The sequence below is a fragment of the Hydra vulgaris genome, chromosome 09 (genome assembly GCF_038396675.1).
Source record: "Hydra vulgaris chromosome 09, alternate assembly HydraT2T_AEP".
NCBI classification, from domain to species: domain Eukaryota; kingdom Metazoa; phylum Cnidaria; class Hydrozoa; order Anthoathecata; family Hydridae; genus Hydra; species Hydra vulgaris.
The window spans coordinates 1225932-1249764 of NC_088928.1; the positions used below are offsets into that span (position 1 = coordinate 1225932).

Genomic DNA, 23833 nt, shown 5'->3' on the forward strand with positions numbered 1-23833 from the left:
GATTCTATGATGGCTTTCACTCCTCTTCCTCTCTTCCATCCCAGAGATGCATTATTCATTTTTTTGAGGCTATGTCAATTTTTTTGGCTTGCATTGCATGATTTTCTCTGTCAATTAATGTAAGAATTTTTGTCCACAGGTTCAACAAACAAAGAAATTTAAGATTGAAAAGTTTGAGTATGTCTTTTGCACCAGCAACAGTTTCATGGATAAAAGTTGTTTTTGTACTCATGTCTTGTAAAACACTATAAACTTCAACAACTTGATTGTTTAGGGAAGTAACTGCTTCGTTTTTTGATGAACATTTTGTTTCACAGTGAGATGAGCCTTCAGCAGCATGAACGCCAACCGAATTAAGAATATGGGCTGCACATGGTACAAATGATGCTAGTCCATTGATATTAATGATTTGTGCTTGAACTCCTTTGTATTTTCCAGCCATATTTACTCCATTGTCAATGATTAAATATTGTAAATTGCCTCTGCAATATTTAATCCATCAATTTTCAGTTTTCCTAGGATTTCTTCTGCAATACCATATTCATTCTTTTGATGGCTCTCTATAAAATCCACGAAACTTTCTTCTATTGAGCACATTGGATTTTTTATAATAACATGTCTTATCACTTCACTCAGCTGTTCTTTATGAGAAACATCAGGTGTACAGTCAAAAAGCAAGGAATAATATTTTGCATTTTTAATCCGTGAGAAGATTTCTCCTTTAACTTTTTTTCCCACAAGTGTAATTATTTCATTTTAAATTTGTAATGTAAAGTATGAGAAGCCTTTTTAGCTTTTATTGTTGCAATATGGTCTGCCAATAGAGGATTGTAATGACTAATCAACTCTAGGGTATTTAAAAAGATAAGGTATTTAAATGTTCCTCCATTTGTTTGCTTCTCGGTTTATTATTCTCTAAAGGTCATTGTCTTAAGTTTGGCCTTTTTTTAAATTTTGTTCCATTTCTTTTAAAATTGCATAGCATTTTCTAAGCTAAGAACTATTCTCATGTTCAGGAATTTTGGGATTAAGCTTTTTCCAGTCACTGAATTCTTAAGAAATATTAGTCAACTTATTAGCTTTTGTTGAGGAAAAAATTACACTACAAAAACAGAATGTTGCATCTATTAAATTGCTATATAGCAACTATTGCCTTTTCACCAGTTCGCCATTGGCAAGCATCTTTTTGTACCACTTTGAACTGAAATGTCTTATTTTTGCATGAGCAGCAAACCCGAGAAACTTTTCCATCAAGAAGTTGATGGAAAGGTTTCTCTGGTTTCCTGCTCAGGTCCATTTTCAATTAAAAAGCACCTCACTTGATCAGTTATTTATGGTCATGGGCCAGGATCCTTTAGCTCATAATTTGTGTTTGGAATATCTTTTTTTCCTTCATCTTTGGGATTTGATGGTTGAAAGTTATTTTTTTTATCACTTACAAAAAAATCCTCAACAAGTGCTATGTCTATATCAGATGAAATTTGGAAAACCTTAGTTTTGTTTAGATCTTGATTTGATAACGGCGAAGAAGACTGAATTTCGTTAATATCTTGATTGGATGAATTCATAAAAGCCTGCATTTGACATGGATTTATTTCAGTTGAATCTTCTTTTTTCAGTTAAATTTTCATTTTAGGATGCACTAACAAAACTATCAGGGGCTTTCACAAACCATATTTTTTAAATTTTTCTAGTTTCTCTTCACTTTCTTCTCTTTGTCTTTTCTGTTTTTTGTAATATGCCTCTGATGGTTTCTTTTTGAGGTGCCATTTTTAAATTTTTAATAATTTAATATTTCGCCAAATATCTTATTTTACGGCATTTTTACAAAATTTAATTATCACATAAATGAGATTTTTTAATTTATTTGTGAATCGTGCAAGATATTGAGGAAAGAAACTTGTGAGTGATGAAGTGGGAGGAGATAAATAATCTTAATAATTGAAAATTGCCACCTTTACAATAAACTAACTTAAAATATTGAAAGTAAAATTATCCGATTTTCTGCCCTTTCCGAAATGGCGCTCAAGGCCTAGGCCCCAAGGGCCCCCCTTCCTCGCTAAGGCTCTGAAAACAACTTAACAGAACTAAAACTTTTTAAAACATTTATCATAAAATAAAGTTTTTTAATACTTAATAATAAACATTTACCATACAATAAAGTGTTTTAACTTCAAACATTTTTATGCAAAGTCAGCCATTTAAAAAAAAATAAAAAAGATAATACTTGTTGTCTTTTGTACATTAGTTATCTAATCTTTTGCGATACACTTAGATAACTAAGCTTATCTAATATACTAGTTATATAATGTACATCAAAACTAAATTATTTGTAGTAAACTAAATAAACATTAAAGAACAAACTGATTCACTTGACATACTTGCTATACCATAGCATGTTATGCAAAGTGAGCAAAGCTATTGGCAATAGCAAGAGTAAGATAAATATATGCATTTTATAATGCATCATAATATGATATTATCCAGAGACGTAAAGACAGTGAAGGCCAAGCCAAGACTAAGACCAAAACATTTTGACCCAAGACCAAGACTAACAACAAGTTTTCAAGCTTCAAGACCAAGACCAATATATTTAAATATGGGTCTTGGGACGTCTCAGGACCAAGATTTAAGTCTCGAGACCAACATCTCTGATAATATTATACTATGATACATTATAAAATGCATATATTTATCATATTCTATTGCAAATTTGTCTAAGTGTTTATGCTTGTATGTTTAGTTTGAATCATATTAAATGTGATGCATCATAAAAAACATATCATTTATAATCTTATTAAATACAGAAAAGCCAGAGAATGCGAAAAATATTATTTATTCAAGTTACAAATAATTGTAACTCTACGAGTTACAACGGGATCTTTAGACGCGTATTTGTAAAAACCCATTGTGCAACATGACCTATGGGTTTTTACAAATACGCGTAAAAACCCATAGGTCATGTTGCACTATGGGTTTTTAAATACTAAAAAAAAACATGCTTCACACATGGAGTTACATAGAATTTAAATTTCCATGGAAAAACCATAGGTTTTTTACAGAATTCCATGGGATTTCCATGGAATTCTACAAAATAATAATGGAATTTCATGCAATATTTCCATAACAGTATGATCCAATATTGGTGCTAGACAAACTACACTTGTAAAAAAAAACTCTGGGGGAATCTCTCTGAGCTCTCTCTCTGGGGAAATCTGAGTTTATGTAAATTATAATTGTTTAACTTGTTTAATTGTTTTAACTTGCCAGCATTTTCAAAAACTGAGTATTTGACTGTAAAACTGAGAAATTCTTTGATATTTTGTGTTAAAAAAGGTAGTTGATTTTTAATTGGTCGTTTAAAAATAATGTTTCGTTGCATTGACGGTTCTGCTTTTTTTCTGAATCTGTTCCACATACAAAGGTTTTCTAATAACTGCAACTTTATTTGCCTAAACTATAATACATGCTTCTAGTTTAAATAGAAGAGTTGCTACAAGGCTCAAAGCTCAATTTAATTTTTTATAAAGTCCCGAACAAAATATCCCATTTAAAGTTGTTTGTGTCGGACAGTGTCCGATCAAACTTTTTAAACACGAACTATTTTTTTTAAAGTATTGTCATACATTCATATTTTAGTTAAAAGGAATACAGGATAAAGACAGGTCTTTAAATGTCAAAAGTAGAAAAGTGCTGCAGATGGGTTTACTTAAACTAGCTGCGGGCGTTGGGCGTATCTGGGTTTTCCGGAACCGAATTATGCAATCGAAATCTGTGTCATGATGTTTATTTAGTGTTAGTCTAGTGAAGTTGTAGTTACTTTCTTTAGTATTTAAAATATTTCATGGCAGATTTTTATTTTTCATTTTTAATACAATAGTTTAAATTTAGAATTGTATTTTTTTTTTGATAGATTTAAATTTTCATTGAGTTTATTTTTTTGAAACCTTTGTTAGTTTACATTGTATTATATTATATTGCACTTATAAAAGTTACGTAAATATTCTTACCAAACCTAATCTTAACTATTTATATGTTTGTGTGTGCGACTATATATATATATATATATATATATATATATATATATATATATATATATATATATATATATATATATATATATATATATATATATACATATATATATATATATATATATATATATATATACTATATATATATATATATATATATATATATATATATATATATATATATATATATATATATATATATATATATATATATATATATATTAGGGATATGACTTTTTTGCAACCTACTAGGCCTGTATCGTAATTCAATGAACTTTTATGTAAAAAGAACGAATAGATGTTTCATTTTGACATATTTTGAAAAAAGGTCACCCCAAAACCAAAAAATCGAATTTTCAATAGGTACACTTTTGTACAGTAAATGAATATTAAAGGCTGAAGATGTTGTAAGAGTCATACTCCTGTTGTTATTTTATTTATTTATGCAACATGTACTGTGATATAACAAAAAACATTATGTGATATATAATTATACAAGTATTACAAAATTAACAGTATCAAAGCGTCTAGTACAACAATATACATAACTGTCTGTGTCTATAGGCCTACTGTGTTTAGTACATGGGTCACATGATGCTCACGTCTCATAAAGAGTCTAGCGCTTATTACTTAGAATGAATCGAAGTTGCAGTTTGTCTTTCTTTCTGCAGGAAGCATACAGGTCTTGCATCACCTTGATTGCACGTTCAGCTATCTGATTACTTCGTGGTATGTCGATGACGGATGGCTCTTTCTTCCAGTGATTTTTGAATGACTGCAATGCCTTTTTGTAAGGCTTCAATACATCAGATAAATTCTTGAAGTCATTGTCATTGTACTTTTGACTACTAAACCAATGTTCTGCGCACTCATATGAAATGAACCTGCAAACCTTCTTCAAATTCTTTCTCGCTTCAGGCATAAGAATGAACGCCAGAATGGCTCTTGAGTTCCATCTGGCATTGCTCATATTAGGAATGTTCTGAAAGTGAATCAGAGGGAAGTTTCTTTGTTCTTCATAGAACCTAAACACTCTTGTTAAATGGTACAAAAACTTCATATCGTCTCTCCACCCTGATTTATCAAGAATTTCTACAGTTCCATTCACAAACTTATCCTTCAGTTCATCATACTTATTCAACAGTTCAGACACAAATGGGTATTCAATGTTTGGAGATTTGGTATCACCCCCAAGTTCTTCGTCCATCACCAGACGGAGAATCCTGTCTAGTACGTGATGCTGACAACCGATAAATTGTGGTATTGTGACACCCTTTAATTTAAACATACGTTGCAACTTCACAACAACTCCATTTCTCTTCCCAGTATTGACGTTTGTTGTATCAGTAATGATCATCTTAATTGAATTCCACAAATTGTATTCATCAATAAGTTTGGCAATTTTTTCAGCAACAGTTTCAGCTTTGCCATCTTTTAAACGCAGTGCATCAAGTTTCACGTCAGTTCTTTCATTCTGAAGTACAACTACCTGATATTCTTTATCATCTATTCGTTTGCCGTCAAAGTGTAAGGACCACTGTTCCATTTTAAGTTGTCGTATTATTTCTTTTTTTAATTTACCTGCCTCTTTGAATATGGACTTGTAAATTGCTGATTGACTTGGAGTTGGAATATCAATATCTTGTTGTGATAATACATTGCATATTTTAGCAGCTTTCTTTGTGGAAACTCCACTTGATGTAACCATATTTACAGCAAATTTACTTTTGTAGTGCTTTCTAGTTTTTTTCTGAGTGTCCTCATCATTGTCTTTATCACCGTCGTCGTCTTCATCATCTTCACTCTTACTTTTGCAGTTTTCAGATTCAGTACCACTGTCTGTGGTAGACAGGACTTGTGATGTGGAAGGTATTGCTGTTCCAGACTGGACTTTCCTTCTCTTGGAAGGGTGAATGGTTTCTTTACTTGCCACTTGTCCTGTTGAGTACCCCACCTGTCCTTTACTTTCTTTTTGTAGGTGGTATAGACGTTTATCTTCCGAGGATAACCACTGGCCATTCACTTTCGTGATGTCAAATAATGCATTGAGAACATCATATTTTCCACGCTTGACACATTCATCATAGACCTTCAGCACCTTCATAAGCTTTGCTCTTATCACTTGATCAGACACACGTGGAAAATTCAGTTTATTGTCCCACAATTTTGTAATTTCCTTAGAAATTTGGTCTATTCGTTCTTTTCTTCCTTTAACATATGCTCCGAGAAACTGGTATCTTCCTACGATCTGCAATTGAAGTGGTATTCTGGATTTTTCATCGAGTGAATGTTCTTCTACAGCCACGCTTCCTCTTCTTCTGTGTGACTCTTGAAATCTCACCAAATTTTTAGTCCAAGTCTTCTTGTTCTTTGTTACTGTGGTATGACTTTTCTTGTGAGACATCATATAATATTGTTACGACTTTACGGATAGCTGAGCGTAAATATCCGTTTAATAAAGTCGTTTAATTAATAAAATACTTTAACTGTATAGTAATCCAATTATAGTTCGATAATCCAGTCAATGTTGATAACAGTTCGATAATCCAGTCCGTATCCTAACGATAATGCTACAACTACTTATACTTCGTACACTTACAGCGTCTTTAGTTCGCTACAGTAGTTCCTTATTAGCTCAGTTACACGCAGAGTACTTCATAGAACTATTCACATTATCAACACTGAGCTCTGACAGCAGCTCGCTTATATAATTATTTAGAGCTTCCAGAATGTTCTACTAAGTTCTATAATCTTCTACAGTCTGTTACAGTCGTCTATATCACCGTGGTAACACAATGACGTCATCACATAACAATTCCAAGTATTTGCCGGCACACGGCCGTTTCGTTGCCATGGTAACGTGTGGCGTTATATTTATAAATTCATAACAAAATAATGAAATAAATAGAATTAAGCTGAGAATTAAGCTTAAGATTAAAACATCGGTCAAAAATGAATGTATAAAAATGGTAAATCAAATTTTTATTTTGGGGGTGACCTTTTTTTGTTGCAGAAAGCTATTTGGGCCTTTTTTCATGATTTTAGGTAAAAGTTCATCGATTTATGATACAGGAAACATTTTATTTGAAAAAAAATTAAAAAGTCATATCCCTAATATATATAGATATATATATATATATATATATATATATATATATATATATATATATATATATATATATATATTAAATAGATGCTAAATTTCAATGAAACAATTTTGGGCATAAGTTCGATTTTTAGCGCCAAAAAGGCATATATTAGGCTAATTTTATCTATAATTACGACAATAAGAAGATAATTTTGTCATAGTAACACAATATATTAATATTTAAATAAACATATTTTTAATCGTCATGTAAGTTATAAATCGGATTTCATTATCTGAAAATAAACTTTCTTGCTCAGAAACACTTTCCCAGAGATTACTTTTATTATGTTGTTCATCTTCACTACTTTCATCGCTTAACGAACTTATCTTATTTTTCTTTTCTATATTTCTTTTATACTCTTATAAATGTTCTAATCTTTGAGTAGACAAGGAGCATCAAAAATCAGTTTTAACTATTTTCAATTTGGAAAACATTCTTTCTAGATTTGTGTGGCACACTGGGATGGTGAATTAATACCAATAAGTCCTTCCAGTTCTTACACCGCGGAGAGGAGAATATTTTTCTTTATGTGCACAAATATGCTGATAATAATGTAGAAAGATACTCACAAGCATAATCTAACAGAGAATGCCATTGAATTGACACATCTGACACATTAATGCCAACACATTTTAAAGGTGTTTCAAAACGATGTAATAAATAAGTAATGACGTCATCTTCGAACTCATCGTTATTAAAAGTTACGTTTTCCACTACTACAATCTGATCCCATTCTTCATATTTTAAAACTTTTAGAACAAATTTGAATATTTGTTTGTTTTTTGCTTCTTCTTCTTCTTCTTCTAAGCGTACTATAATGCAACTTTTCACGCGTTTATGAAACTCTTTTTTTTGATTTAACGTATTTAAGTGACCAGTCGTAATTTTTCAGCTTGATACCTTGAAAATAATGTTTTCCCACCTTATGAGTAACTTTCGAAATCAAATATTTTTGATGTGGCAGTTTTTCAAATTTTTTTTTAAATAAATCTAAACTATCTTTTGTTTTTGATAGGAAACCCATGGTATTAACAGTGTCAATTTTAGCACTTTGCATGGAAACAGACAACTCTGATGCAAATCCCAGTAAGTCAATACACAGAGTTTAAAATAAATAACATTTTAGTGTCATTACACTTTGTTAGATAACCCTTGAGTTTAGCTTGCTCTTTAGTTGTAGTCGATGGATCTTGACAAAGATTTTTTAAGTGCTGAATCTAAATTCCCGACTAATCAAGATACATTTTCATAGCAGCAATTTTGTGTAAACTCCATCTAGTACCATTGGATTTTTGAGTCTTTTTTTCTTCTTTGTTAGCATCGTGAGTTTCTTTTTAGTAGACGAAACCTTTTCAGAGCTATTTTGTAAATATAAAAAAATTTCATCGACGTCTTCAAAAGCCGTTTATGATAAAGCATTCTTTAGTGCAAGTTCTAAGCAATGAGCAACATACCATATAAATACTATTCAGGGTGACTTTTTCTAAAGAATAAAATTAACACTTTGATTATTTCCTCGGTTAACAGAAGCGCCTTCAGAAGTAAAACCTATTACCTTTTTTTCGAACTCTTTAATTCGAAATTTATTTGATAATTCTTTGCAGCAATCTGCGATTGCGTCGTATATACCAATAGCTAACGGATTTTTTAAATTTCTTACGCCTATGAATATTGTTTTTACTTGAAGCTTGCTGCTTCCTACAGGTACAGGATCGAAATCAGTCATGTAAACAACTTCATCCTCTAATTTTGCACTATCCATTGATCCATCACATAATATTCCAAAAAATTTAGATTTTGACAAATCATATAATGATTTCTCTTTTATATCTTCACTAGTAAAGTCTATAAGTTCCGCACATTTGACATCGCCAAAATATGCCTCTCCCACCTTAACACCGTACATTTTCTCAATCTTCAATATCCTAGTGTATTTTGAATATGATAATTTGTTCTTTGCATTAAAGTAAGCATCTTCAAATTTTTTTTGCATTTTCTCAACTTCCTTTCTATCCATGACTACTTGACCAGAAATTATATCCTGATTACCTCCAAATGTAGCCATTTGTAGCCAAAAAAGACTCCTAAACGATTGTCCATCTTTACAGCCAAAACAAGTTAAAGACATAAAAAAACCAAGAATCACAGTTAATAGTTCTATTGGGTATAAAAGAAAAATAGACGAAATTGAAAACGAAAAAAATGATGTTAATTTTTCATTTGAAGAAACCGAGCCTGAAAAGTTAAAAAAAGAAATTATTTTTCCAAAAGGACAAACTGAAGATTATGTAAACTTAGAAGAAAGAAATTAAAAATATTATTATGAACCAAAATCACACTATCAATCAATTAAAATTTACAGTTGACAGATTTAAACATAATCAAGCTCACTTTAAATTTTATACAGGGTTTGAATCATACAATCTATTTAAAGTTTTACTAAAATATTTAGAACCTGCTGAAAGCAAACTTATATATTGGGGGTCAAATACAAACATTGAAAAAACAACAGATTTTAATTACAATAAAAAGGAAAGAGGACGCATAATGAGTTCAGAATCTGAATTATTTTTAGTTTTAACAAGTTTTTGACTTGACCTTTTGATTAAATTTATGGCGCTGCGCTTTGACATATCCTTAAGTCATGTTAGTAGAATCACAGTGACGTGGACTGATTTTTTGTATTCTCAAATGCGTATCCTTTTAATTTGGGCAACAAAACAAATTGTAAAAGAAACAATGTCAAAATGTTTTAAAGAAAAATATGAATCAACAAGGGTAATTTTAGACTGCACTGAACTATTTATTGAAATGCCTACAGCTTTTCGAAGCCAGTCTGCAACTTTTTCCAATTATAAACATAAAAATACAAGAAAAAGATTAGTTGGAATAGAGCCAAATGGAGCCATAACTTTTGTTTCTGATTTATATTGTGGTCGTTTTTTGGAAAAACAAATTACTAAAGATTGTATACAACCTGCTTGAACCAGGAGACAGTGTAATAGCAGATAGAGGTTATAATATTGCTAATGATTTACCGGAAAACGTTTCATTTAATATACCTAGAATGAAACTAGAAAAATTCTGTTGTAAATAACAATTATGTTGATAATTATTGATGATTTATTGTTAACATTAATGATATAATTATCAACATTATTGTTCCTAAAAATATGTATATATTTTTAGGAACAATAATATTGGTAATTATATCATTAATGTTAACAATAATATCATCAATAATTCAATACAGTAAGTCAATGTAAATATATATATATATATATATATATATATATATATATATATATATATATATATATATATATATATATATATATATATATATATATATATATATATATATATATATATAGGTACATATATATATATATAGGTACATAATATATATGTTACAAAAAGTAAACTTAAAAGTTTTAAATCAATATATGTCATAGCAAAAAGATTAGTTACATTAGACTTACTGTATTGAATCATTGGTAGTAATATTTAAAATAATACTTTGTCTGTTTTTTGGTAGTTTTCTAGGATAAGTACTTTTTCATAAAAGTGTTGGGAAATCAAATATAGAAGAAGTCTTTTTTTTTTAGTTTCTTTTGTGAACTCCAAAGACTTCCTTCATACCAGTGAAATGTTTACCACAAAGTTTAGACTGGTTACTAGGAGTAAAACCATTCCTCCACATAACTTGTATCCACTTTCTCCTCAATTCCAGATCTTTCGGAAAACTATCAACAAAAATAGGCATATTAAAATAATATCCTATTTATATTTGAAATATAAGGTAGGATCTTAGCAAAGAATGATTTGTAGCTACTTACACATGAAAAGAAACCTCTCTAGTAAATCTTTGAGTGCAATTATATTCAGAACAAGATAAAATCATGATCTTTATATATCTATATTCTATTTGATAATCAAAATTTAAACAAAATAATATAGATAACAAATATTAAAACTTTAAAATTGTTAAATACATTAAGCTATTTTTGCCCTAAACCGATATTATAAATTGTTGAATGCCCCAACTTGACGTCACGCGCTAAAAGATGTTGGCTTCAAAATTTTGTGAATATTAACTCACAGTAAGGCGTGTCTATCAGTTTATATGGTCGAAGGTGAATACAAAGACCAAAACGTACTGCGGTTTTTTTTATAGAGGGAACGGTCCATTGCCGGCAGAACTTGCAAGTCATTGCTTTAACTTTCCCGTTTGAATCTATGGAGTATTTCAGTCATTCAGAAGTAAAAATATTAGCTAATTCTGACTACAATTTTTACACGATTGATGCTCTAACGGTTTGGGAGGATTGTGAAAAAAATCGATGGGAATTGTGCTTGTTTTGGGTTAACTTTCTGTCTTACTGGTATTCCTCCAAATGAAGTGAAAATTTTCATTTGCACCTTTTTTTTGGCGGTTCAAGTGAATTGATTATAGCAACTCGCGTAGCTTTTTGAGTACTATATTCTCCACAACGCCCTACTTTCTTATGTTCTTCGGAGGAGCTAATATCATCTTCTGATAATTCAAAAAAAATGTTACGTATTCGTAAACATAATTTACACACGAATACTTTGTATTGCGATTTTTACAGGATAAGCATTACAAGTCTGACATTACGATGAACATAAAAAGTGTTCCAATTATATAATTTAACTGACTGCGTTTATTTTTAGTAAACAATGATACACTATGTAACGATAATTAACAAAAATTGTTTTGAGCATTAATCTGAATTAAATTATGATGGTTGTTTCCTTTCTAAAGATATTTTCACTTGTTTACTTATTAAAAGTCAATTGAATCAAAAACATTATGATTGAGTTATTGGCTTATATAATTCGAAAAATCTGCGAGATTTACTTTTACTCGTTAAGAGGCGGTCAAATCAAAAGAAATATGAAATTTGCAGGCTATTACTTAATTTAGAAATTCTACGGACTGCATGTCAATAAAATTTGATCAATTTTAAAAATATTAGTTTTGAGTAGATTATAATATCTATTAGTTACGCAGGTTATTATCAAAAAGAGATTTCTTTTTTGCCATATAACTTTTATGGAGCTTGAACTTTTTCAAAATTTAGTCACACCAACTAAGTCACACCATCTAGCTTGATTTTTCAATAACTTCCCAGACGGCACATCTGGTTTTAATCTCGGAATTAAAACCCGTATAAACACGTGTTTGTTACGATCCAGGCGTAAACCAAAAACACGTGGATTTCACGGGAAGTTTAACTGGAGTTTTACACGTGTTTTCTAAGGTTTCAAACACGAGTTTTTTTATGTTTTAAATACGTGTTTTGAGGTTTTAAACTCGTGTTTTATGAGGTTTTAAATTCGTGTTTTCTATAGTTTAAAACGGACTTATGGCATTTAATAAAGTTTTTAAACGGAAACTTTCCATAAGTTAGTTCAGGCATAAGTTTTCCAAACTTATGCCTGAACTAACTTATGGCATTAAATAAAGTTTCCGTTTAAAAACTTTATTAAATGCCATAAGTCCGTTTTAAACTATAGAAAACACGAATTTAAAACCTCATAAAACACGAGTTTAAAACCTCAAAACACGTATTTACAAACAGCTGTTCAGCCCGGTTTAATGATAAACCAAAAATACGTAGGTTGTGTTAGACACGTTTATAGCTTTAAACATGTAAACCTTTTTTTATATATACTACATTATATTTACGACAATTTTGTTGTTTTATTTTTGTTTTTTAAGGTAAATTATTTTACATTAATACTACGAAGAAAAAATAAACAAAGAAATAAAAAACCAAATCATTAAAAATAAGCTAATAAAGACGCTTGGCACATGGTTACCATACATAATATTTAATTTCGATTGATCTCCTCTTACGTCATTATAAAATCTAAAATCGTATAACAAAACGCTTTCGCATTTTTACAAACAATTCCAGTAGCATCGAATGTTCTTTTTAATTTTTCTTAAAAGTCGGGTCTCGAACTTTACTAATTCCTCAATTAAGGTAACCTGTTCAAATTTAATTTCATTTAAATCTTTATCTAAAAACTATTGCAGTAGCCCAAATTTCTTTTTATGTAATGGTGTGACACAATCATTTTACGCTAAAACATGGCATCATCCATGGGAGAGGTTTCGTTTGTCTGATTTTTTGGTCGATCTGTATTGGTAATGGTTTTTGATGATTCGCATTAATCTATTTTAAAAAAAAACAAGTTTTATAATAAATAACAAAATAAATGATTATCTTAGTCTATTGTTTTGTATTGTACCTAAATAAATGCACTATAAAAAAGTGATGATTCGATGGAAGAGTAAAATTGCTTTTTTCCTTATTAATCACGCTTGATTGTGTCTGTACATTTAAACGGAATCGACCCTTCATTCTTCTTTTCAAATTGTTTTTTAGAGCCACCTATTTCAACCTAAATAAGAGACGCCCTAAAAGAATTTATGAAACCCATTAAGAAACATAATTCATCAAATATACTATTGTAATTTTTAAATATTATAAACTTTTAAATTAAATGCAAATAATTTATTACTTTGGAAAGACCCAGAAGCCCAAGTATTCACAAGTATTTTCATTAGCATTTGTACCAGGATGTAAATCCTCTCTTAATTGATTTTTGCTTATAAATATAGAAATCTTTAAAGGTTGATTCGAAACCATCTCATTTAGGTTTTGTTGCTTGTTAAAGTGCAAATATCAGCAAAAAAATATCATTTCTGCAATCAGATAGACTAAGCAAGAAATTTTCTAGCTGGCTTCGGCTCATGCCATATTTTTTATACTGCTGACTCATTTTTGTAACTTCTCAAACAATTAAAAATTAATTTAATATTTACATAATAATTTTCAAATATAAACAATTGATTTACAGATAAGTAAAGTTACTTACGGACAGTATTTTGCGACAAAGTATTACTAGATTTTGCTGTCAATATTGGTAGAGAAAGTTTATTGAAGCATAGGTAGTATATTGGTGCAGCCTCACAGCTCGAAGACAAATTTAAACATTTAGGAAATAAATTTCCAGCTAAGACTGATCGATATTTTTTCATATATTCTTTCTACTATGCTGAACTTGTTCTTTTCATTTTTGTTAAACAATTATTATTAATAGGATATCCTATAGCATTTAGTACACACACATTTATATAGGAACAACACTAGTATTTTTCAAACATATAACAATAATAACAATACTAATAGTAATAACAATAATACTGTTAACACAAAAAATGTATTATATATATATATATATATATATATATATATATATATATATATATATATATATATATATATATATATATATATAATAATCGCAGAAAAAAACACACATATACACATACAAATACACACAAATATACATACGCCGAAATAAACACACATATGTGTGTATATGTGTATATATTAGGTATACATAACATATACATTTATTTATAAGTGTATGTATGTATGTATATAAGTATATGTATATAAGTATATATATATATATATATATATATATATATATATATATTTATACATACATACATAATATATAGGCTTATACATACACACATATATACATATGAATACATAAATAAACACATACATATTTTATATATGTATTACACATACATATATAAAATATACATTGTATAAATTATATAGATACACAAGTGTGTATGTATATAGATACACGTGTGTATATATTCATATATACACGCATATATACACACTTGTATATTTATATAGTTGTGTGTGTGTGTGTGTGTGTCTATATATATATATATATATATATATATATATATATATATATATGTGTGCATTTAAATATATATATATATATATATATATATATGTGTGTGTGTGTGTTTGTGTGTGTGTGTATATATATATATATATATATATATATATATATATATATATATATATATATATATATATATATATATATATATATATATATATATATGTGCATATATACATTTATATATATATATATATATATATATATATATATATATATATATATATATATATATATATATTATATATATATATATATATATATATATATATATATATATATACATGCTAATACTTAACAAAAACTGAATTTATTTAACATATAAATTTTCTCGACAAATGTTTTCCTGAATGTTCTTGTTACACACTCTAAAACCTTCCGAATAATAAAAATGCAATAAATTTGAAAAATTTAGTAATGGTTTCACATTCGTTGCAAAAACTTCTGATAATTTAATACTCCATCTTTGTAACTGAAAAGCCATCACTAAAAACTTAATATCCAAACTGGTTTTTTGGTAAAATATAGTAGTTAATTTCACGGAATCAAAACCCTATTCTTGACACGTGTTATTCATAGTGTTTTCGGGAGTTTTAAACACGCAACAGAAACCACGCGTAACTTTTAAACGAGTTGTGCCGTCTGGGTTCTTTCAAGCTTCTCTTCATTCTAACAATCACCATATTTTGAAAAATCTCAACACTGCAAAAGTTTACATTTATTAATAAAAAATAAATACCATTAGTAGTAGACAGAACCTTATCCCTGCTACTTGATTTTTGAAAAAACATATACATAATTAAAATATCATTTGGATTTATTTATGCGACATTTTTTAGATCTTTTTCAGAAGGTTTTTATGCCGCTTTTTTAAAGCAAATTCGCTCATTGACGGTTGCAGAAAAAATTCCCCCTGGATATTTTTTTCAGCACATAAAATAAACAATATATATAAATATAATAGTTGTTTATAATATAAATATTTTATGCATAGATATTATAATACAAACAAAACCCTAATTCTTCATTTTTCATAAATCGACTGACAAATAGGTGAAACATACAAGGAAGAACATGCAAGGAGTGCCGCTACATTGACTGAGGGTTTGGTTTAGGCACGCAATCTATCAATTTCAAAGCAATACTTTTTTTTTAATTTTTTTTTTTTGCGGAAGATATTTTCCTAGAACTCTCATTGACATTATCATTAATTGTGCATTTTACGCCTAATTAAATTAGCAACAATTTTTTAATTTAGTATTATTAAGAGAAGCTGTTAATGAACACCAACTAACACTTCAGTTAATTAAAATTGCTTTAATTAGGATTTAAAGTTTCCGTTATCATCAATATTTATAAATTTGTCCAATAGTTTACATTAAGTTTAAATTTAAACGACGTTAGTTTTTGTTCAAAAATCTCCCGATTGCCAGTTGGCGCGTGCCTTCACACCTCTAGTTATAGTGAGTGGAAACCATGTAAAAATAACAATATATTTTATTAGACCAATCATTATTAAAAGTTTTTGGGAGTGGTTTCTATCTGTACAGACATTTTGCGCTAAACTTGAATTTGATTTTTTAGAAAACAAAGCGTATGAATCATTGATCTATATACCACATCCTACCATTTTTTAATTACATCTTAAGATTATACTCTCACATTAATAACATTATATCAAATGGATATTTGCAGAAAAAATATTACGAAAATTGCACACTACAGTTATTAATTATTCTCCTGAATAAAAGTTAAAGTTAAAAATCTATATGTAAAATTCTTTAAACTTAAAATTTTGTAAAACACCATTGTAAATCTCCAAAAATAATTTAAAGAAATAATGAAATATAAGTAATCTAATAAGTAAACAAAATTAAAGGAAAGTTATTTTTAGATAATGCTGCTATGAAAATTGTTTTAAATTGGCTTGTAGTTTCTTTTAATTTCTTTTCAGGAAGATAAGTTGTCAAATACAGCTTGCCAATGCCTAAAAAATAAAAATAAAAAATTACTACTGTTCACTCAATTTATCATACATGTTTATCGTTCAATTGGTAAATTCTATTTCATAATCTTAATTTAATCTAAAAAAAATAAAAAGCATAACATTAAGAAAGGTATCATCTTATTGATATTTTTGTAACAGGTAATATTATAAAAACTAATAGAAATAAGTTATTTTTATATTTTAAATCTTTTTTATGAAGGTTGTATGAAAGTATCTTGAAATGATATAAATAAAATCCAAGTCTAAAAAAGTATAATAGTTATTTTGAATTAATATAATTTCTTAAATCGAGAAATAATCAAAATGCAAAATGATTTTCAGAAATAAAATGAAACCAAAAAGTTAGATGCTTGTGCATTCTTTTTGAGATTTGGCATTTGTTAGATTTTTCAAATTTCACAAATTTGTTAATAAAAAGCCATAAAACTGAGCAGTTTTGCAACCAATTACACCTGTGATACCTATTTGAAATTCCCAATACATACTTGGATCATGGCTTTACTGAGATAACCTTAACACAAACATCAAGGTTTTTAATAATCTGATACCTTGTATTAGATTACTATAACCTTATACAAAGTATATCTGATACCTTGAATCAGATGTTTATCAACTTTGAAAAACAAGCTACAAATTATTTTTGTTTTTAAACATGCAACATTTAAATGTGTATTAATGAATATAAATTAGAGAAACACAGTTTTTTAAGATATACAGAAACATTTGTATGAAAAATCTGTAAAAATAGAAAATTTGTGAACACTTCAGTTCATTACTTATATAATATAACATGATTTCCAAATAGTCGTTTGAATATACTAATTATCATTTCTAAAATACTTTTTATTCACAGTAGTACCAGTCTTTGCATTCCTGGAAGCCTTCCAATAATTAAACTGTTGTAATCAATAACAAAATTAAATAATAAAAATGTTTATCTATTTAATAATAACTAAATAAGTTAATAACATGTATCCAGTAAAACATTTAACCTTAAAAAAATATTTAATTAAGTACAAATATACAAAAGAAAGAAGCAGAATAAAATCAAAATATTTTGCAGAATAAAATCAAGATATTTTGCAGAATAAAATCAAGATATTTTTCAGAATAAAATCAAGATATTTTGCAGAATAAAATCAAGATATTTTTCAGAATAAAATCAAGATATTTTTCAGAATAAAATCAAGATATTTTGCAGAATAAAATCAAGATATTTTGCAGAATAAAATCAAGATATTTTGCAGAATAAAATCAAGATATTTTGCAGAATAAAATCAAGATATTTTGCAGAATAAAATCAAGATATTTTGCATACAATTTTAAAATTTAATGAAAACATAACTTTGAAATGCATGAATACAAAATAAAACATAAAAAAAAAAAAAAATACAAAACAAAAATATAAAAGTAAAATATTAGTTAGTATATATTATGAAAATCTAAAATTATGCAAAAAAAAAAAAAAAAGATTAAATTTCGAACTTCAAAAATTTTCAAGCATATTTTTTTCCCACAAAGTCTACTTATCTCAGCCAAATAAAATGAAAAGTAATATTTAGTGTGTTTAAGGTGGCTCATTTAGAAAAAATAATCAATTTAAAAAAAAATTCTAATTTTTTTTAATAGACCATTTGATTCAAAATTTATAATTCTTTCAGAAAATATGTACAGTTTGCATAAAATACTTACTAATATTACCTTACTTAAATTTTTTTATTGGTCAGTTTCATTTTTTTGCTAATAATTTCTATTGTTTTTATAACTTTTTAATTTTATTCTTTTTTTGGACTTTCAAAACATGATATCTCGAGATTAAGAAAAGCTTTTTGGCTGAAATTTTAAGTGTATGTTCCTTAATCATTAAGATTTCAGATGTACTAAAATGATCAAATAAGAATAGTTTTATCAATTTTTGTAACACAACACCTGTTTTTCGTTATGTATAAAGTTGTGATTTTTTTAAGTATAGTGTCCCGTTTTTGATACTATAATTATTTTTTCATTCTTTGAGTAGAAATGAATGAAAATAATGTAATGAAGCTATAACCAAAAAGTTTTTTAGTTTAAACCAAAATTAATCAAGAAACATTGTTATAAATTTTTTCAAATTTACCCTTTTTACCTCTGATTTTGTTGAAAGTTGCCTTAAATATAATTTATTTACAGTTTTACTTAAATACTAGTTTTTTATATCATCAAATATACAATAAAATATATTTGAACCGTTGCAATTTATTCTATTAAAAATTTTTTTTTCTTTATGAGCCACCTTAAATATCCTAATAAATAGAGATGCCGCGAATATTCGGCCGAATATTCGGCAACACTTAATTATATTGAGGGCTCCGACCTGCTTTGTTGTAGTGCATAAGTCAACTACTTTATGGGCATTTATAAATAGGTTGTGGTACAGCATACATTATTTGTTGACTGATCCACCAAATATTTTAACTATAGTTATGCCTAAAAGTTTCATACTCTTCAAAACATTCAGGAAAGTTTAAAAACAACCAGCTAAGGTATATCTTGCACTTCTGAGTTAATTTCAGAAAATGATATAGATTGAATTAGTATAGAAAACTCTAAACTTATTAAAAATGTTATTTTCACGACAAGCTGAACTTAAAACATGGTTTAATGGGAAAGACGATTAAACGATTGCCTTTTTTATCTAGCCGCCGAATATTCATGGCATCACTACTAATAACACAATAAAGTAAAATAAATATAAACTTCCTATATAAAATTATCTGATTGTATTTTTGGTAAAACATGAACAGCACTGATGTGTAGCCAGTTACACGTTGTAAGTTGAGATATTTTGTAAACATTTTTTCATACTATTATATATATTAATATAGGTGACATGAAATTTTTAAAAAAATTAAATACTAGATTTTCATATACTATTGAAATGATCCTAAAAGCAGTATTTTAAAGGTGAAAAAATTATCAAAATCAAACAATTCTACAAAAAGTTATGGCGTTTTAAGTACCAAATTTTTAATATTTGGATTTTTTGAAGAAACCGTGACCAAATTATGAGTTTTTCCTAACTTAAATATCATAACTTTGTCAATTCTTATTAAAATTCATAGAACTTGATATCAAAAGAAAGGTCTAAGTGTGTAGAAAAGGATAAAAGAATAAATGTATATAAAGGGCCTTGGGGCGTTAGAGAGGCGTTTACAATATCCTCTAATATGTTCAAAATCTTTTAAGAAAACGTTAATTTTTTATTGAAATTTTGAACTTTTTTTTGGACTTTTAAAACATATTTCACCATGCCATCATTAAATATGATTAAGATACTTTGGGCTGGGTGGACAGAAGTTTAATTGGCATCAGGTGGCAATAGTTACCCCCTTCCACTTAATATCATTGTTAAATCAACGTATTTTTACAACTAAATGTATACCATTTAGCATCAAAAGAAAAGACTTTTAGGGATTAAAAATCCAATTTAAGACCATAAAGAGGGTGCAAGAGTGAAAATTTTCAAACCCACTCCACCTTGGGTAGACAGGAGGGGTGTGGTGGCTCTAAAAACTCAAATATAACCTTTTCTATCGAAAAGCAATATTTTAAATTAAACACAAGTTTTATATATAAAAAACGAACTATAAATATATAAAAACCTAATACACAAAATCAAAGTTTATCTGTTTTTTATGTTGTAAAATGGAGATACCGAAAATTTACCAAAAAGTCAACACCCTAATGTATAGGTTAACAAAAAGGTGATTAACAAATATATTTGTTTTTTGCCTTTCTTTTTACCACCTAAAAAAAAATTAAAATAATCAAAAAACAAAAATGAACAAAAAATTAGGACAAAAACTTACTATGGAGGCCTTCACACAAAATTCTTGGCACCAAATGTCAGTTGTAAGGATGGCTTCAATAAAAAGTTAAATCTGAAAAATTGTAGTAACTTTAGTAAAATTAAAAAAAACTTATACTGGCCTGTCTAAACAATTTTTTAAAAATAAACATAATAACTAATAAAATACCACATCTAATTTGCTCTGCAGCAGCTAAATTAAAAACATCTAATTTGCTCTGCAGTAGCTAAATTAAATTAGAGTTTTAGCTTTATTAACAAATCATCATTCTAATCAACTCAATAAAATTATAAAACGAGTTCCCTTTTTTTTTCCTTATCTTTAGATGTCAAGCGAGCACTAATAATGTGAACACTTTCTGTTATTTTAGTGTTATGTTAGTTCAATTAAAACTTTATAGTAAGATGATTGTTTTTGATAACCCAATCTGGAGGTTGCAGCTCTGATATAATGACTCGTTCACGAGTCATTTGCTTAGCAGTACTGCAATTGAGACTATCAGTAAAAATGACCAATATATTGCCCTATATACTATATTAGCATTGGAATATTATCTGTTAAGACATTATAACATGTTTTAAATTATTATTTTAATATGTATTTTATATTTTGAAATTTTCAAAATTGTAATCTCATTCTCCTCTATCAGAAACATATAAAAACTTTTTAAGAAATAAAACTCAAATATAATGGCAAATAACAGTGATTTTAAAAAAATCACTGTTAGTTGCCATTATATTTGAGTTTTATTTCTTTATTTTTTTTCAGGTCTCTAATTTTTGTCCTTGAAAACTTTGATAATTTAATGCCTTTGTGCAATAAACTGCAGTTATCAAAGGTTCAATAGTTATTGAAGTTGAAGCATTCATAAGGTCAGAAGATGAGACTATTGAATAATATGCAAAAGTGTATCTGAACTACTTTCAACAGTTTGTAATGTGTTGTTAATGATGAGGAATACACATTAATAAAAGGCTCATTACAAAACTTAATAAAATATTTGGGTCTGCAAACCTTAAAAAGTTTATTGGAGGATAGTTGATCACCCTTGGTATTGCAGTTGGTATTTGTGTTTTAACAACTTTAGATGTAAAGATATGAGGAAAATCTTTTAAAAACTTATCGATTGCCGAGAAATGAAATATTCAGAAACTTTACATAAAACTTTTTAAAACTTCTGGAATGCATTGGAAAAAAGGACATATATGTTCTGCGCATTGGAGAAGGAATGCTAGAGATAACACTGAGTATTTACTAGACATTATTGTTTTTCCAAATTAGTTGGAAAAGTTGAAAAAGAGTAATAAATTTGAAAAAAAGCCATTTTAGTCAATGAGGGACTCTAAAAATTGAGTTATGTTGTTTGTTCATGTTACAAAGTCAATTCTTTTATTTACAATTCAATGATTGGCTTTGTTGAATATGCATACGAAAGCAATATGTAAAAGATTTTTTTGCAACAAAAAAAATTTTTTGTTTCAATAAATCTTTTACATATTGCTTTATATTATATTACATAATCCTTGTATTGCGAATTTTTGCACTTATACTGTTCACTATTTTAACTTATTGAATTTTCGTCTAAACCTTTACAGCACTTTTTGCTGTTCCTATTGGAGTCCCTATTGCTGCTTGAGTTATTTTCTGTTTATCGTCAAACTTATGGTTAAGTTTTATCTTATCTTATTTTGCTGCTTTTTTTTCTGTTGAGTATTTTAAGTTTATTGAAACTCTGTCGTTTGAACCTTACAACCTCTACATTTTTTTTGTTATTTATTCTCAATGTGTTAGATAAAAATAAATTTTTGCAAAGTTGAAAAAGTTTAACACTGAGTTTTTAGCACTTTTTTGTGTTGTTTGGCGTTAATTGTATGAGGTACATCATTAATTAGTTGCATTTTTTTGGTTGTTAGTGTGATGCAGGTGCTGGTTCTGTAATTTGAATAATGTTTTAGTTAAATAGTCATTAGTATTTAATATCTTGCACAAAAGGTTGCAGATTTGATTTCTTAATTTGAGAATTAGTTTCTTAATTTAAAATTCGATTTCTTAACTTGATAACAAAGCATGAAGCTTAAACACGACTGTTTAAGTCGAGGTCTATCATCATTAGCAAAATAACATTTTCAGGATAAACAAATTACGCAAATCGTTTAATTTAAAGTTCAACAATATTGACCACCAATTAAAATAAATATTCCCAAAATCGTAAAGCAAGTAACGCATACTTTGATCCATTAGAGCCACTACAGTCGAGAAGGCAACTCCTTTCTTTACTAAGTTATAAATCAAGTTTTGATTTTTGAAAATCTGAAAGTGGAGAAGTAACAATTTTTAAATTTTTCACAGCAATGTAATCTTTATTTTTTTGGCTTCTGATTCCCCAGGTATTTATAAAATGCAATGTCAACTTAGTGCAAAAACAACTAATTAAATAAAAATGCAACAGCCCCGTTTTTATTAATTTTTGTTATGCGTGCTTGCTTGCGGCTAAACTCTGCAACGGTTTATTAACCCACTTTTTTTTATCCTATCAATCTTAGATTTTGATTATAGACTTGATTTCTCGTTGACATTTGACAACGAGAGTTTGAGCTCCTTTAGACATGAGACAGCACAAGATTTTGAACTCTAGCACTGCCAAAGCGCAACGTTAAACAAGACATGGGATTTTCTCCTAGTTTTACATTGTACAGTATAATCTTTAGCGTATCAACTGACCTGGTAAATTTTCAAACGCTCATTTTAAATAAGCGTGACAAAGAGCATTGTCTGTTACAACAACTAAATCCTTTAAATGATTACCGGACGTAGTTAATACCCACTTGTTACAAGAATGTGCATCAAATGATTCTCTGCAAGTTTCTAACAGAATGATATTTTATGTTGACATAACTGCAACAAAATGTATGATTGAATCTTTTAAGCCGGTCTTTTCATTATTGCTTTTTTTGTCTGCTGCAACCTTTTCTAGTGCGTCTT

General features: G+C 28.1%; 1 protein-coding gene and 1 long non-coding RNA gene across 4 annotated transcripts in view; one reads left to right on the forward strand and one right to left on the reverse strand.

Annotated features, from left to right (window-relative positions):
* The window catches only part of LOC100201799 (uncharacterized), a 129453-nt gene that overhangs the window by 15935 nt on the left and 89685 nt on the right, over positions 1 to 23833 (forward strand). The window lies entirely within an intron of this gene.
* LOC136084971 (uncharacterized) lies at positions 12902 to 14364 on the reverse strand. 2 transcript variants are annotated; one of them, XR_010640958.1, is made up of 4 exons: positions 14096 to 14364; positions 13739 to 14007; positions 13466 to 13634; positions 12902 to 13389 (listed from the first exon to the last, which is right to left on the reverse strand). It is a non-coding gene; the product is annotated as an uncharacterized LOC136084971 (long non-coding RNA). The 2 variants fall into 2 exon arrangements; XR_010640957.1 differs by having other exon boundaries at positions 13739 to 14364.